The following is a 16451-nucleotide window of genomic DNA, read 5'->3' on the forward strand; positions in this document are numbered from 1 at the left end:
AAGAATATTATATATTAGTAATAAGTATAAGCAGACCAGTTTGGTTGTGCCACAGAATGAATAAGACTAGAAAGGTAGAAAAAAACTTAAAATGTTAAGTGCTCTATGAGACTTGAAAGAAGTCACTTCTACAGAAGAGGAATTAAGATTAGCTTCATGGAACAGGTATCAGCATTTGAACTGGAACTTGAAAAAAGGGGTGTATGGGGGAATTAGATGTCTGACTTAGGAAGTCCATGCCAGGAAAGAGAACAGGATGAACAAAATTACAGAAATGAGAAATGTGAGAGCAGATGGATAAATGATGAATCATCCAATTGGGGTGTAATGTAGAATGCATGAGAAGGAAGAGCATGAGGTAAGACTAGTAAGAGACAGGAAAAAGAATGAGGTAAGAATAATAAGGAAGAGTAGGGACCATATTCTGGCCAGTCTTGAAGGTCAAGATAGTTATAATTTTTTTTTTAAATACTTCATCTGGTAGGCTACAGTGTGCACTATAAGGGAATGATGTGACTAGAAATTAGATTACTCTGCTAAAGGGGTGGAGGATGGATAAGAACCTGGAGATAACAGATGGGAAGCTGTAACAGTAGGATGAACAATGGGAATGAAGGCCTGAGCTAGGTTTGTGGTATGAATAGAAGTGAAGGATGATAGATCAGAGATACAGCAAAATTAAGACTTGGCACCGAATTAGCTTTGGCAAATGAGACAGAGGGTAGAGCCAAAGATGACACTGAGTTGTGAAGCATGAATGATAGGAAAAATGGTATTTCTATTAACAGGAATAGCAAGTTAGGAGAAAGGACAGATTAGAGAAGAAAGGTAATGAGTTCAGTTTTGGACAGATTGAGTTTGAGGTGTCAATAGGACATCCAGTTGAATGTGTTCAACAGTCAATTGGAAATTGGGGACTGGAACTCATGACAAAGTCCTGATTGGAGAAAAAAGATTTCAGAGTTATACATATGAAGATCATAATTCAGTTCCTAGGAATGACTGAGATTGTCAAGGGAGAGACTATAACAGGAGAAAATTGAGAACAGAGGATTGTGTCCATGACATAGGGGCAAAAAGAGGAGAATAATTTTATCATAAGGTATGCAAAGAAAGCTGGAGCCTCTTACAACAGCTCCATTTTGAAGTAGGTGACATTAGATTGAATACAGGGGTGGTTAAAATTTTAGGGGGTTTAGTTCTGCACTCAAATATCACTCAAGCTGTCAATATCCATAGAAAAGCAGAGGTAAGAAGAGAAACAGGGTAATACCACATCATGAAAGCCAAAACAGAAGAGATCAGAAAGGAGTAAACTCCATGGACAGGAATTTTTAAAAAAAGTTATTACTGCCCCAAATAAGGCCTTGAAAATAGTAATTTTTCAATAAATGCTTCCAGGATGAATGCTAGGTTCATTGCTGTCATTGGCAATATTTTTCTCCTTTAGATGGATTGGTCTAGAAGGACAGGAGTAATAACATATCTATCCTTGAGCCCATTATTGAGAATTGTGATAGAATCATTACATTGATATTCTCTAGTACTATTTTTCATCTCATCCTCATGTAGAGGGCTTTGGAAGGAATGACCAGTTCAGGGCTGATTTTTGTATTTACTCTGTGTCACCAACAACTGCAAAATAACAACAAAACCCAAAATAGTCTTTTCTAGTACTTTTGGAAATCCAAACTGAAAATAGTAAGATGGGTACTTTATAAATGTCATTAGTTATCATAAACAGGTTTCTAATAAAAAGCTATATAAATTACACAATCAAATAATGGACTAAAACAATTGGTTTTCAGTGTCATATATATGTTGTAACTTACAGCAATATGTGAAACTAACAAATACTAGAAAGAGTAATATTCTCATACAGAGAGGTTTTTTTTTTTAAGTTCTGTCTTTTTTTTTTTCTCGCCTCACTTTCATCCTCTTCTTTTTTATTGCATCTTCCCTACCTTCCCCCATTGCTTTTCTATTCTTTAGCTCTCTTTCTCTGCCTCTTTCTTCTCTCTATTTTCACCAAATCTTGCTATTGGACAATATAGGTGGAGCCAAAGGATGTATATTGTTGAAACCAGAAACAAAGCAGTGGTTTGCATCTCTGGGTCAAGAACACATATTTGCATCTGAAAATAATTAGCAGTTCTTACTCAATGGTGTTTAGCCTGAGTCTCCCTCAGAAAATGAAAAACAGCTCATTTTTATACTTTTGAATTAGTCATAGGAAGAAAATAATTCCATGTTTTCCAGCTTCCAGCCTTTTCATATGTTACTGTCTGCATCTTTTCTAACCCCTAAACTAGGACATAATGAATGAGGCAACATCAGCCATAAGCTGCAAGTCCATCCAACTAAAAAATCTTTTCTCACGCTATTTCCTGCAGAGTGAAATTGTATGAATGTCTGCAAATATCTCAACTTGGTTCACTGTTTGAACATCCCTATTACCTTTGTGATCCTCAGATCTAGTTCTTTGATTTGTTCTCTTGAGTTCCTGAAGGCTACTTCTGTGCCAGTTTGGATAGTATTTAGGAATCTCCAATGAATATGCTCATTATCTAATACAAAGTGGCATAAAATGCTCATGCCATGAACTCTGCCATACAGCTATACCCTGCTGAACTTCTGTGAATCATGCTGTATTCGATTAATAGTATTTATGTTATTCATATATCTCGGCTGACCTTGATCTCCTAGAAACTCCTTCCTTTTTATCTCTGTCCCATACTGGGGAAGTTTTGTCCCACATTAACAATAGTTCTTTTGTACATCAAAGCAACCCCTCCACCTCCATCTTAACCCTGACCAGTATCCCAAGTTTTATTCTTTTGCATGTATAATATCTATCTTCTTTGCATTGTCTGTTTCTTCTTACCAATAAGTGGTTGACAGATAATTGTTTGTAATTTCTTTTTTATTTTGTGGATAAAAACTCAAACAAACCCAAACTTATTTTAAAATAAACATTTAAGAATTTGAGCACATGAAAGTTTAGGTATCTAGAGCTTGCTCGTATGAAATGTGACATTTCTTTGTGAACGAACATGTCTAAAGAGGTTAAATTTTTTATTTTTGTCTCCTCTTAAAAACTGATGACTAGGAGGTAATAATTAGGAAAGCATGACTCTTCAGACCATACCTATGGGAGTCCAACATCTTTTCAAAAGAGGGTGTGATCCTATAAATAGAGTGAAAAATCAGAAGAATATTGGATATTTGGTTTAACCTTTAAATACATTTAATCTTTCTCCTATTCATAAATGTTTTGATTAAGAGTTAAATTGTAATGAAAAGGAAAGTCCAGTGACCAAAGAATTACTGTCTACTTCTAAGAAAAAACAAAATAAAATATTTCATTCAAATAGTAAAGTACCTCAGAATCTCAGTTTTATAGCTTTCAAATAGCTTCTTCCTTTTAGTCAGTGATGTTATGATTTTCATTGAATTTATAATTAATGTATATAATTACATATGCTGATATATAATTTATGATATAAATTAACTAATAATTGGATTTATAACAAAGCTTCAGCAATCTGTTTTGCTGGTAACAGTGAGTTGGTAGGAGGAGAGGAGGGAGGCTGAAGGGAAAGAAATAAGCATTTGTATAGTACCTACTATGTTTTAGGAACTCTCATTTGAGTCTCACAACTCTTCAAGGTGAAGAGATACTTTTATTATCTCCTGTTAAATTAACAGGAAAGGTTAAGTTACGAGCTCAGTATTATTGATTTACTATTAGTAAGTTAGTGTATGAAACTAGATTTTTAACTCAGGGTTTTCTGACTATTCTCCTAGAATTCTATCCATTGTACCACCAACTACTTTCACTGAAAGCCTTCTAAACTTTTTTATCAAAATGATTCTGACAATCCTCAAGAGCTTCTTTTTCATTGAACACTGCAATCTAATTTTTGATATATCACTTTTCTCTGAAAGAAATGCATCTCTGAAAGAAATTGCATATGGTTCTAAAAGATAACAAATTATAATAGAATTGTATTAGTAATGATTGTGTAGCAAATAAAAAATGTATCAAAGCTGAGGATCTAAAGTAAGTTGAGAATCTTATAATTTGAAGGTATGAATGATGCAAATGAAAATATATGTATTTTTGGAATGCAAATCAGCATATTGTTGCTCTGAAATTAGTCATAAAAATTCAGCCAACATAAAAAAATATAATATGAATTAAAATCTTTCTAGAAAGAGATCTGGGTGTTATATATTTGGAAAATGAAATTCTTACATTAATTCATTTACAAGGTAATATGGAATTGCTAGTGGGAAAATTGCTTGTTTCAGGCTCATATTTTGCTCTTTACAAGAAGCTAAGAAGATTCATATTTATCACAATTTGCTCATTCAGAATAACGGTTTCTGTGTTGTGTGCTAATGCAATCTTGCAAATAATATATTTGCCAATCATTCATTAAGTCATATATTCACTCATTTCATCTTTTCTCTGTTTTCCCACAGAAATGAAACTGGTTATTTTTTAAAAATTCAATCTTCTTTGTAGTAAATCTGGTTTAGTTAATTACCATAATTTTAAAATATTTATTAATTTAATTTTAAATCAGGGTCATTTTCTTCATGTTTTTGAAAAACTGACACACGCAACAGGGATTTGACTTATTGTACTGCAGACTCAGTCCATGGAAGTTGCAGATAGGCAAATGTTGATTTATTAAAATTCCCTAACAATTTTGATTGTCCCAAAATAGAACGAGCTATTTTGAAAGATAGTGGATTATGTATAGACTGGAGGACCTTTTCTCAACAATGGTGGAAGCATGATTTCCCTGTTGGAATAGATTAATTGGATTTGGAGAGCCATTCTGACTTTCATATTCTATGACTTGGATCCAATGAGATAATATAGGTACAGTGTTGTTCAAACTTTAAAGTGCAATAAAATGCTGGTTATTATTATTATTAACCTCTATGCCAATATTATATTAAGATTTTCATCTGGGAATTTAATGTCAGAAAGAAAGATTTGTTTAATGATGACCTAGCATAGTTCTTTTTAGTGATGGAAATGGATGAAACTTACTAGTTCAGCTTTAGATAATAATGAAGGATCTAAGTAAGAAAAGAAGAAATAAAAAAAATTGAAGGAAAACATTTCTTTTTCAAAATAGCAATATACTGAGACCTATCTTTGTGCTAAATAGATACCTGTGGAAGGATTGTTCTGATAAATTGGAATGATTACCCACCTATTCCTAGATTTCTTAGGTAAAAAAGTTGATAACTTTTGTGCATATTTGCTTTTGCATAATTTCATGGCCCATTAATAATTGAAAGCAGACGGGAGGAAACAGAGTAGGAAAAGACACTGTTTACTTTTGGGCCAACTGGCAAAAGCAACTAACATTATGCTTTCATGTATATTGAAGCCTATCAGAGTAACACTTGTACCACACCTGGAGTTAGTCACAATCACTATCCAGGAGGTTTATAAATTCCAAAACAAGGCTGGTGTTGTGGGAAGTTTTAAGCCAGTTTATGAGTCTGCAATTTAGATAAATCATTCAGTCAACAATATTTACTGAGAGACTACTGTGCCAAGCTTTCGGGGGTGGGGGGAGGAGGAGAAGGGATAAAGGGAAAAATAAATACTGCCCCTGCCCTGAAGGAGCTTACTTTCCGTCAGGGAGACAGGACAAGTGTAGGAAAAAAGTAAAAACAGCAGACATCAAATAAATACATGCTTAATGAGTAGCAGATGATTTATACAAGTCTTCAAAGTTCTAACCATTTTGGTATTCAGCTCTTGTTTTGTGCCTCACCTGGGATGTTTCCAGCTTTCTCAAGAGCTTTCTCAAGAAGTATCACAAAATCCTCCAGCAATTGTCAAAACACAATTAATTTCAATTTACTGTAATTTAGTAGATTGAGCATTTTGAGGATGGGAATGATTATGCCAAAATATTAAAGAAACAATAGCTTTGAGTCTACATAGACTGGAGTCATAATTCTCTTATTGGAGTTCTATCCTACCTTAGAGAACAGGGGTTCTGTCCCTATGCCCTTTTTTGAAATAAGGTCATCTTATTTTGTATAGATTAGAAGTGTCCCAACCATTTGCTACTAAAGTTAGTCTGCACCATTTTTTCCTTCCTTCCCTAGTCTACCCTAATAAGGGGCTCATCTCCTGATCAGTGTTAGCCTTTCTTCAGATTTCTTCAGATCTGAAATCCTGAGCTCAAGGGATCCACCAGCCTCCATTTAGCCCAGCAGCAGGGATTTCAAGTGTGTTCAACAATGCTTACTCTGTTGTTGGTTATTGCCTATGTGACCTAAGAAAAGTTAAGTAGATTATCCTTCAGTTTTTATAATGGAATATACATGTTCAGCTGTTTAGATATCGCTGTGCTTAGAAAAAGAAACCTTTGAGCAGTTTTGTTTTTTTGTAATTGGTAGCTGATTCTTTGGGCAGTGCAGGTAAATTGAGAAAAGAGTAATAAAATATTTTCTCTACAAATGATCAATCAATTAACATTAATCAAGTGCCTATTATGTGCCAGGCACTGCATATTAGGTATATTGCTAGCAGAATGTTGATCTGAGCTCACCTAAGAACTCTGGAATTGTGAGCTGTATTAGGGAAAAATGAGTTTCATTTGTAGCTTTTTTGTGCGTGTTTTTTTCTTCTGAGGTAGTTTGGATAGTTTAGAGAGAATGCAGCAAGTATTGCTTACAGGTCTGATATCCTTCGTAAAACTTTGGTTGGAAAGCACACACACACACACACACACACACACACACACACGCGCGCACACACACACACACACACACACACACACACACACACACAATCTGAGGATAGTCATGAAGACAGTTTGTAATTTTTCCCAGCAGGATTTTGCAAGCCCTGTTTGTATATCTTGTTGCTGTATGTCTTCCAAGGATTTGTATGCCTTATTATGGCCTGAGGAATTCAATAGCAAGGTAGGGTTTGAAGTATACTCTGGGGTCATCCAGTTTAGTTACCACTCAGGGCGGATGGCACATTAGCATTTCATAACCATCTGCATCTTTGTGCCAACTGTCAAAAAGGACAATCTAAACAAATGCTTTCTTACCTTGTTTTGAGTTTGTTAGCAAATGAAACCTGAATCTTTTTGAAAGAGACTCCCAAATGATAACAACATCCTTAATCAACGTGGGGCATTGTGGTGCAATCTCCTGTCTCTGTTTAGGGAAACACACAGTCTATGGGCTGGTATTTTGTTCATGGTGTTTGGAGCCAGTGTGATGATCTATGAATTTGTTCTGTTCTCTATACAGGCTTCAACTTGTTGAGGGGAAATTAAGAACTTCCTCTAACGACTTACTCCTCATGTTTGTTTCATCTTTTGCTGTTGTGAGATTTTACAGGGCAAGTTTCCTAGGAAAGGGGGACTTTAATTTTGATCCCTCTTTAGCTTTCTAACATTGTTAATGTTGACCCTCTAAGGTTCAATGTTGCTTACACTTTTTATATGGACCATTGGATGCTATTTAAAGGCTGAGGGCTCCTAAAATACTAGATATATGTGAAGCTCAAAATATTTTTCTAAGTTTGGCTTAGAAAAACATCCAAAATACATTAGTATGAGTCTGATCCTCTTTGTATGCCTGCTTATGTAGGACATCAGGTTGTTTCCAGAGTGTACTCTGAAGGCAGCAGAAACTCCATGGCTACATATGTATGTATATATATACATACATATACACATATATGATATTTATGGGGCATTCTGTAGTTTTAAAACTTGACAGCTATAGCTGGAACATTGTTTTTGAACCACTAAAGGTGAATATATCACACAAAAAATGATGGGAAAATACATGGTAGGTGGGAGAAGGCTCCGATGTGTAATTAATGAGGAACTCTGAAGAGGAATAGGAGTAAAAAATGTCATTAAACAATTGTATGTTAGAAAGAAAAGATTACATATGTAAAGATTGAGGGATGACAGGTGGAGATGGAAGGAGAAAGGTTAAAGAAGTTGTGTCAAATAACTAAGCATTTATATATCAAGTACTGTGCTAATACTGGGGATACCTGGAAAGGAAAAACAGGCAAAAATCCCCAATCACTCACTATTTGAACTATCCAGTATAATTTTTTTTTTCTATACTGGCTAATTTATTTTAGGTAGACTCTAGGAGTTTATAGTCTCATGAGAGATATAATAGGAAAAGCATTATGTAGGAGCAATATGTATACAGGATAAATCGGAAATAATCTCAGAATATTAAAGGGGAGGCTGTGAAGACCGAGTTAGCACCCTGGATGCCTTAGAATCAGCCAGAGTCAGGATAAGCAAAAGTCCTTGGTCTTTATTCTTGGTCTTTAGGGGTAGAAATGAACAGGATAGACTTAGGTTTTCCATGACTTTCCTTTTCCAACTCCACCAACCAATTGACTCTGGCTTGTCTTACTCCACCCCCTAATCCTTCTCACAATTCTCTGTATTTACCAAAGGATTGAACCAGCACAGAATAGTGGGAAGGGCCATTTTCCAAGCATATGCTAATAGAGTATTGTCCAATCGATAATTAGCCTTAAGTGCTCGATTGTCTGACCTCAGAGCATCAACTCAGAGTTCAACCCTTTTCAGGAGGCCAAATAATGCTTCTTGTAGAAGATGAAATTTAGCTGAGATTTGAAGGTAGGCAAAGGGAAAGGACCACAGATGGGAAAGGAATAAATGTTTATTAAGCATCTACTACATGCCAGATAATGTTATCCCTCTGCTTAAGAAGGAAAGACCTCCATGAAAATCAGAAACCAATGTTACTGTATCTCAAAATCCATGGACAAGAGTAATGTGTTAGAAGATTAAAAATTTAGCCAGAATATAAAAGGCTTTAAAAGACAAACAATTTTTTCTCTTCTGTGCATATTTGTATTTACTCTTACAAGAATGTTGATATGAGCTCACCTAAGAACTTTTTCAATTCTATAGGGAATAAGCAGATACTGGGTTTTATAGAATTGGGGTGGGGCAACATGGTCTAACAAACTTTAGGGAGATTGCTTTCTTAGCTGAGTGGAGTCTGGAGTGGAGTGAGGAAACACTTGAGGCCAGGAGGCTTCTGATATATTGGTTGGATCTGGTATGGTGAACTTATGGGATGACATGGATGTGAGTCACATACCACAGATAGACAGGAATGGTCTGGGATCTGTACTACTGGAAAAATTAAAGATTCATTTGAAAATATATATATGAGGCAGCATATATGTTATATATATATATGTAATATATATAAAACATTATATGATATTATATAATATAAATATAATTATGTAATAACATCATATAATAATAGCATATTATTTACATACATATGTATGTAAATACATATATAAATCATATAAAATATTTATATATAATCCATGTGATTACTTTAGCCAAGTACTATCTTTATTATGTGTATGGGGAGACTGAGGCTCAGAAAAATTAAAATGACTTATCATATCACAGATTTAGAGCTAGAAGAGACATTTGGAGTTCCTGAGTCCAATCCTTTCCTTCTGAAACTGAAGAAAGTCAAGCCTTCTGAGGTTAGATGAGGTCTCCAAAGACATTCAGGCATGTTACAGGCAAAGCTGGGATTTGAACACTGGGACTCTGACTCCAATCCCATCACCCTTTCCCACTGTGCCACAACTTGTCCGATATCTCACAAGTAGTAAAGCCAAAGTAATAATGACGGTTTCTTCCTTCTTCCCTCCTTCCCTCCTTCCCTTTCTCCCTCCCTCCCTCCTTCCCTTTCTCCCTTCCTCCCTCCCTCCCTCCCTTTCTCCCTTCCTCCCTCCCTCCCTCCTTCTTCCCTCCCTCCTTCTTCCCTCCCTCCTTCTTCCCTCCCTCCTTCTTCCCTCCTTCCTCCCTCCCTCCCTCCCTCCCTCCCTCCTTCCCTTTCTCCCTTCCTCCCTCCCTCCTTCCCTTTCTCCCTTCCTCCTTCCTCCCTCCCTCCCTCTCTCCTCCCTCCCTCCTCTCTCTCTCCCTCCCTCCCTCCCTCTCTCCCTCCTTCCCTTTCTCCCTTCCTCCCTCCTTCCTTCCCTTTCTCCCTTCCTCCCTCCTTCCTTCCCTTTCTCCCTTCCTCCCTCCCTCCCTCTCTCCCTCCCTCCCTCCCTCTCTCTCTCCCTCCCTCCCTCCCTCTCTCCCTCCTTCCTTCCCTCCCTCCCTCCTTCCTTCCTTCCTTCTTTCCTTCCTTCCTTCCTTCCTTTCTCTCTCCCTTCCTTCCTTCCTTCCTTCCTTCCTTCTTTCCTTCCTTCCTTCCTTCCTTCCTTTCTCTCTCCCTTCCTTCCTTCCTTCCTCTCTCCCTTCCTTTCTCTCTCTTTTCCTTTCTTCCTTCCTTTCTCTCTCTCTCTCTCTCTCTCTCTCTCTCTCTCTCTCTCTCTCTCTCTCTCTCTCTTTCTCTGAAACTCTTTTCTGTAGGATGAAATCTGGAAAACATTGATTGTGGAAAGTAATAGAATTCTGTTTTTCTTTAAGTCAAATACATTGGGATGAAATGAGTTATTTTCACTTCTTGTATTTAAAGCAAGAGATGAAGCTAAGTAGTGTCATTTAACATCTCAATGACCAAGCAATTCCCTGAGACTTTAGGAAGCAGAGTGATTTCTTATCTCTATCAGATGATGTTTATTCACTAGAAATTCCATATTTTGATGACATCACAATTTCAGTTAAAAAAACTATCTACTTACTCTCTCTCTCTCTGTCTCTCTCTCTCTCTTTCTCTCTCTAAGCAGCTTTTCCCAAACTAATTTGGTCAACCCTTTGTGCTTCAGATATATTGATGGAACATATAGGTTGCAACATAGAAAACACTCCAGAGATAGTATATTGAACATTTTGTATCAAAACAGAAAATAAAGTACATTTTGATACCCCCCCAAATTGTTACATGTAGTCAGTATTTTGATACATATCTACATTATATATAACAAAACAGAAAATAAAGTACATTTTGATACCCCCCAAATTGTTACATGTAGTCAGTATTTTGATACATATCTACATTATATATAACAAAACTACACATGTATACATGTATAGTTTTATATTTAATGTTTTAGTGGGAAAATATTATTAGAAAATTTATCCTAGAATCCCTCTGTGTAATATCAAGGTAAAAAGTTTGGGAAACTGATTTGGAGTAAGAATACTGTGAACTCTGGTTGTAAATGTATGCCTAATAATATGCATATCAGCATTTTGGCCAATAGTTTAGCCTCTCTTCCTCCTCTCCTTCTCCCTCTCCTTTTCCTTCTTTCTCTCTCCTTCTCCTTTTCCCTCTTCTTCTCCTCCTCCTCCCTCTTTTTCTCTCCCTTTCCCTTTATTTTTCCTCTCTCTCTCTCTCTCTCTCCTTCTCTTCCTCTTTTCCCTCTCCCTCTTCCTTTCCTTCTCTCTTTCCTTCCCCTCCCCCCTTTCTCTGTAACCCAAACTGCAGCCCTGGGGCTCAGCAAATCTGGAAGAGAAAAGGATTAGAATGTAGCAATACAGAAATGAGCAATTGGACTTGATAAGCAAACCTCTCACCTTCTCCTACCCCTAACCAAACTCCCATGTTCTAGCAAGCAGACAATTGCCTCATTTGCCAGTTACTTTAGTCTCAATCAAGGAAGAAAAAGAAATGAATCATTAGTTGCTCCATGCTATCATTAGACTCTTGCTATAATTGTTACTATTAGCTTTTTTTTTTTTTTTAACAGACACAGATCCTAGGTGAAAAGTAAACTGAAAATTCCTTTTTTGTTCTCTTGTTTTCAACACCAACACAGAACAAACTGAGATAAATTTGCAGCTACTTCAAATGATTTTGAATATTTTAGTCAATTTCATAATTTCTACAAATGACCATGTTAGGCTCTTCTTTAAAAACCTAATCCTTCTTTAAATTCTCTTATCAAGACAAAGGTCTTTCATCAAATTACCCAAATAATCTAATCTATTTTATATTGAAATGTCATAGTTGAACTTGTTCTCTAAGATTATTCTAGTAGCTGTGTAAAGAACAGACCAGAGAGAAGAGAGACTAGAAACAAACAGACCATTTCAGAGGCTATTTCAAAAGTCTGTGAGAGGTAATAAAGTCTTGAAATAGGGCTGTGAATGGAGGCTAGGAACCAGTTAGATGTGAGGTGTTGTGACAAAAGGGAAAAAAGGAAGAAGGAAGGAAGGAAGAGAGAAAGGAAGAAAAGACAGAAGGAAGGAAAGGAGAGAGGAAGGGAGGAAAGAAGGAAGGAAAAAAGAAGATAGAAGGAAGAAAGAAAGGAAATGAAAGTAGAAGGAAGGAATGAATGTAGGAAGAAAGGAAGGAAGGAAGGAAGAAAGGAAGGATGGGAAGAAGGAAGAAAGGAAAAGATGGATGGAAGCAAAGAAAGTGGGAAGACAGAAAGAAGGAAGAAAAGAAGGAAGGAAGAAAGAAAATAAAGAAGGTGGAATGAATGAAGGTATGGAGAGAAGAAGGAAAGAAGGATGGAAGGAAGAAGGAAGAAAAGAAGGAAGAAAAAAAGTAGAAGAAAGGAAGGAAGGAAAAGATGGATGGAAGAAAAATAGGAAGGCAGAAGGAAGGAAGGAAATAAAGAAAGTAGAAGGAAGAAATGAAGGTAGAGAGAGGGAAGAAGGAAGGAAGAAAAGAAGTAAAGAAGAAAGGAAGGAAGAAAAGAAGAAAGGAAGGAAAGAAGGAAGGCAGAAGGAAGGTGGAAGGAAGAAAAACATAGATGAAGGAAAGAATGAAAAAAGGAAGGAAGGTAGGAAGAAAAAGATGGATGGAAGGAAGGAAGGAAGGAAAGCAAAAAAGAAAGGAAGTCAGAAGAAAGGAAAGAAGAAAGGAAGAAAGGAAGTCTGACCGTGACATTTTATTGTACCAGACTTTCAGTGACTCTCCTTTGCCTCTGGGACAGATCACAATTTCCTTAGCCTGGTATTTAAGGCCTTCTATCATCTGGTTCCAATATTTCCTTCCAGCTTTCTTAAATATCACTCTCCTTCATGCTCTCCACATTTCAATCAAACAAACTATCTCCTTTAAACTTGACATTCTTTCACCTACTTCCAAGTATTTGTGCAGGTTGTCCCTGTGTCAGAACTTGGCACCTGCCCGACCTTTTTTCATACCTCTTACTTAGGTTTCCTTCAGGGTTCAGCTCAGGTACTATCTTCCCAGTGGAAACTTTTTTGACCTCACCCTAAATGAAAGTACTTTCTCATTTCTCGAGTATTCATAAAGCACTGCTTCTCTCTTTTGCTTCTTTAACTCCCTGCCTTGTATCATGTTCCTATGTACATGCAAAAGAAGTGTAAGTCCCTTGAAGGGAGGATCTGCAGCCTGAAGTATAGGGTTTCACACTTAGTAGGACTTAATAAATAGTCATTGAATTTTTTGGAAATATTTCCTTTCTACAGTTCATTTCTGAACAAGAAGATTGAGCTAAAACTATTAGAAAGAACAATTTCCTTCGTGGAATAAGTCTTTTCCCTAAAATATAGAATCTTGGACAACTGACACCCTTGGAGGAGTTGGCTGGGCTTTCCATTCCTTTATAACCCTTGCAGAAAAATGATACTGTCAAGAAGAGCTTAGAGATTAGCAGAATGTGTAAGTTGTTGACTGAGTATAAAGACTTGAAAGGGAATTCTGTTCTAGAAATATTAGCACAAGTGTCTCCAAACATTTGCTCTAATGTACTTAGAATGAATGTTTTTTCAGGTGATGTTAAGATCTCTTATTTACCAAACCATTCTTTTGTTTCAAAAGGTTTGTGGTATACCACGTGCCATTGTTTTCCCTGAAACACAGTACATATCACTTCTGATATGATTCATGGATTAACAGCCAGGTACTATATGATATCATAAGCCTGTATTTCTTGATATTTCATTTGAGCTAAGGATGAACTTGCAAATAAAACAAGCTTGGAGATAGACATTATTAGACAGGGATGATGACATTCATAATTCTTCAAATACTTTGCAGATTGCTTTTTTTGGGGGGTGGGGTTGGTGGCCAATTGAGATTAATTGACTTTCCCAAGACACAGCTGGTAAATGTCTGAGGTTAGATTTGAACTCAGGTTCATCTGACTACAGACTCTGTATTATATCCACTGCTTTACGTAGCTTAAGATCTTAGTACTTGTAAGTGAAATTAAGAGAGGTAATACTTGTTTTATAAAGGATAGAAAGCTGGCTTTAGAAGTCAGGAATATTTGACTTCAAAGTTTGGCCTGCATACTGCTTTGTGACTCTGGGCAATTCCCTTAGTCTCTCACTGCCCCAGGCAACACTTTAAGACCACAAGCTGCAGAGAAGATCCCAGATTCTGTTGGTGGAGGCATTTTCTTACCAGAAACTCCCTACATCAGTGAAATCACAGATGTAACTTTTAAAGTTATCTACATCAATAATAAATAAAATATATTTTATAATATAAAATAATAATAGAAAGAAATAAAAGAAAATAATAAAATATAACACTTTAAAAAGGAGATGGACATTAAAAGAATTTGGTCTCCAAATATCTTTTATATGTTTCTACTGATACTGACTGACATTTGTTACTTTGAGAGGGTGAAGCCTGTTAAAGTGAAAATTGCATTGCAGAAATGGAGACCCATGCTTTCCTGAGGCATGAAATCAATTGAATATCTTTACATCCAGAAATTACTGAATCCTAAACTAGCTAATAATGAAGCATCCAACTTATGAACTAGAAGCCAAATCCAGTTGAAATTCCAGATTGAAAATCCCATAAGACCTGTCCTTCAATCAAAACTTTATCAGGCTTAGTCCTACTACTTTCCCAAACCCAAAATAAAAGTTCCAGAACTTATAGGATATGTATTTTTTAAAATTCTTAGCTGAGGGCGGAATTGGACAGTGCTGCAGATCCTAACTAAATGAGACTTGCAGCCTTCCTAACCAAACCACAATTCCCCAGTCTCACATTAGAAAAAGGAGGGTGTGGGTGTTTTGTTTTGAACTTGACTACATTTGTATGCTAAAAATGTCTGAAGTGATCTGGGATATGTTTCATACTTGAGCTTGCCCTGTCCGGATTGAGTCTGCGCTTGCCAGGTTTCTTTGGGGGTTGCTATGCAACAGATTAATACAGTGAAGCACTGTGAGACATTTAAGGGGGGTATGAGTGTCCTCATTTAGACAGGCTCTAAACAGCTTAAAGATAACATTTTAAAACTGGTATCATTTTACAGTGTATTTATTCTTACTGCCATGTAAAGCAGGGCTGTACAAAATGAACTGAAGTATATCTATAAAGAATATTCTATACTAGCTTTACCTGTGATGGAATCCCATGGAAAAACTAGTAATGAGCTTTCCTTTTAAGCTTTATGTAAGTAATATCTTGATGTCCAGGTCCTATTTACTTGAAAAACTTAAATTAATTTAGCATGTTTCCTTGAAGGGATACTGAGCATCAAACTTACTTTATGAACTATTGAATTTTATTCTTTCCCTTAGGCCATGACAATAAACATTTTATCATCGTGGGGCTGTTAGCTTTGTTTCTTTAATCCTTCTTTGTTTTATAGATTATGGACGTTATAAACTGTTATGGAGTTCTGGTCATTGGAACAAATGGAAACATCTTGAAAATGATGGATTCCAGGGGCAGCATGGTGGATAGTGTCAAGCCTGGAGTCAGGAAAACTCCTCTTCCTGAGTTCAAAACTGACCTCAGACACTTACTAGTTGTTTCCCAGGGTCAAATCAATTAACCCTGTTTGCCTCAGTCTTCTCATCTGTAAAATGAGCTGGAGAAGAAAATGGCAAACCACTCCAGTATTCCTACCAAGAAAATTCCAAATAAGGTAAAGAAGAGTTGAATAGCACTGAATAGCAACAACAAAGTGTCATTACCTTCAAACAAAACTGACTAGATAGAAAGATTGGCACAGATAGAATTAGATACATAAAAAAAATTAATTATATAGTGATCAACTTCAGTTTTTCAAAGGTTTTCTGTTATCTTAGAGCTTTTGGGACCCACCCTGAATCAAAAGTTGAAATAGTTCAATTATTTATGAGCTCTAAAATTCAGTTGTCATTTGAATACAATACATTTATGAAAAGTTCCTTCTCCTCAAAGTAAACTCCTTAAAGTCAGGGTCTGTTTCCTATAAGGCATTATACTTAGGTACAGTGGATACAAGTACATTGGAAAGAACATTAATTATTTCTAAGGGTTCAGGCCTCAGCTCCAACCTTAAATCTTAGGTATTTTCATCTTCCTGGGCCTTAATTTGCTTATCTATAAATAGAAAAAAAATAGGTAAGTCTTTAGAATCCCTTCTAGCTCTAGAATGCTGTGCTATGCTCTACTTTATTAATTATTTTTACCTGAAGTATAAAAATATTTTATGAACACTTTGAAAATTAATCCTTAAATATTCATGTGGGCATTTA

This window comes from Antechinus flavipes, chromosome 3 (assembly GCF_016432865.1).
Source record: "Antechinus flavipes isolate AdamAnt ecotype Samford, QLD, Australia chromosome 3, AdamAnt_v2, whole genome shotgun sequence".
Lineage (NCBI taxonomy): Eukaryota > Metazoa > Chordata > Mammalia > Dasyuromorphia > Dasyuridae > Antechinus > Antechinus flavipes.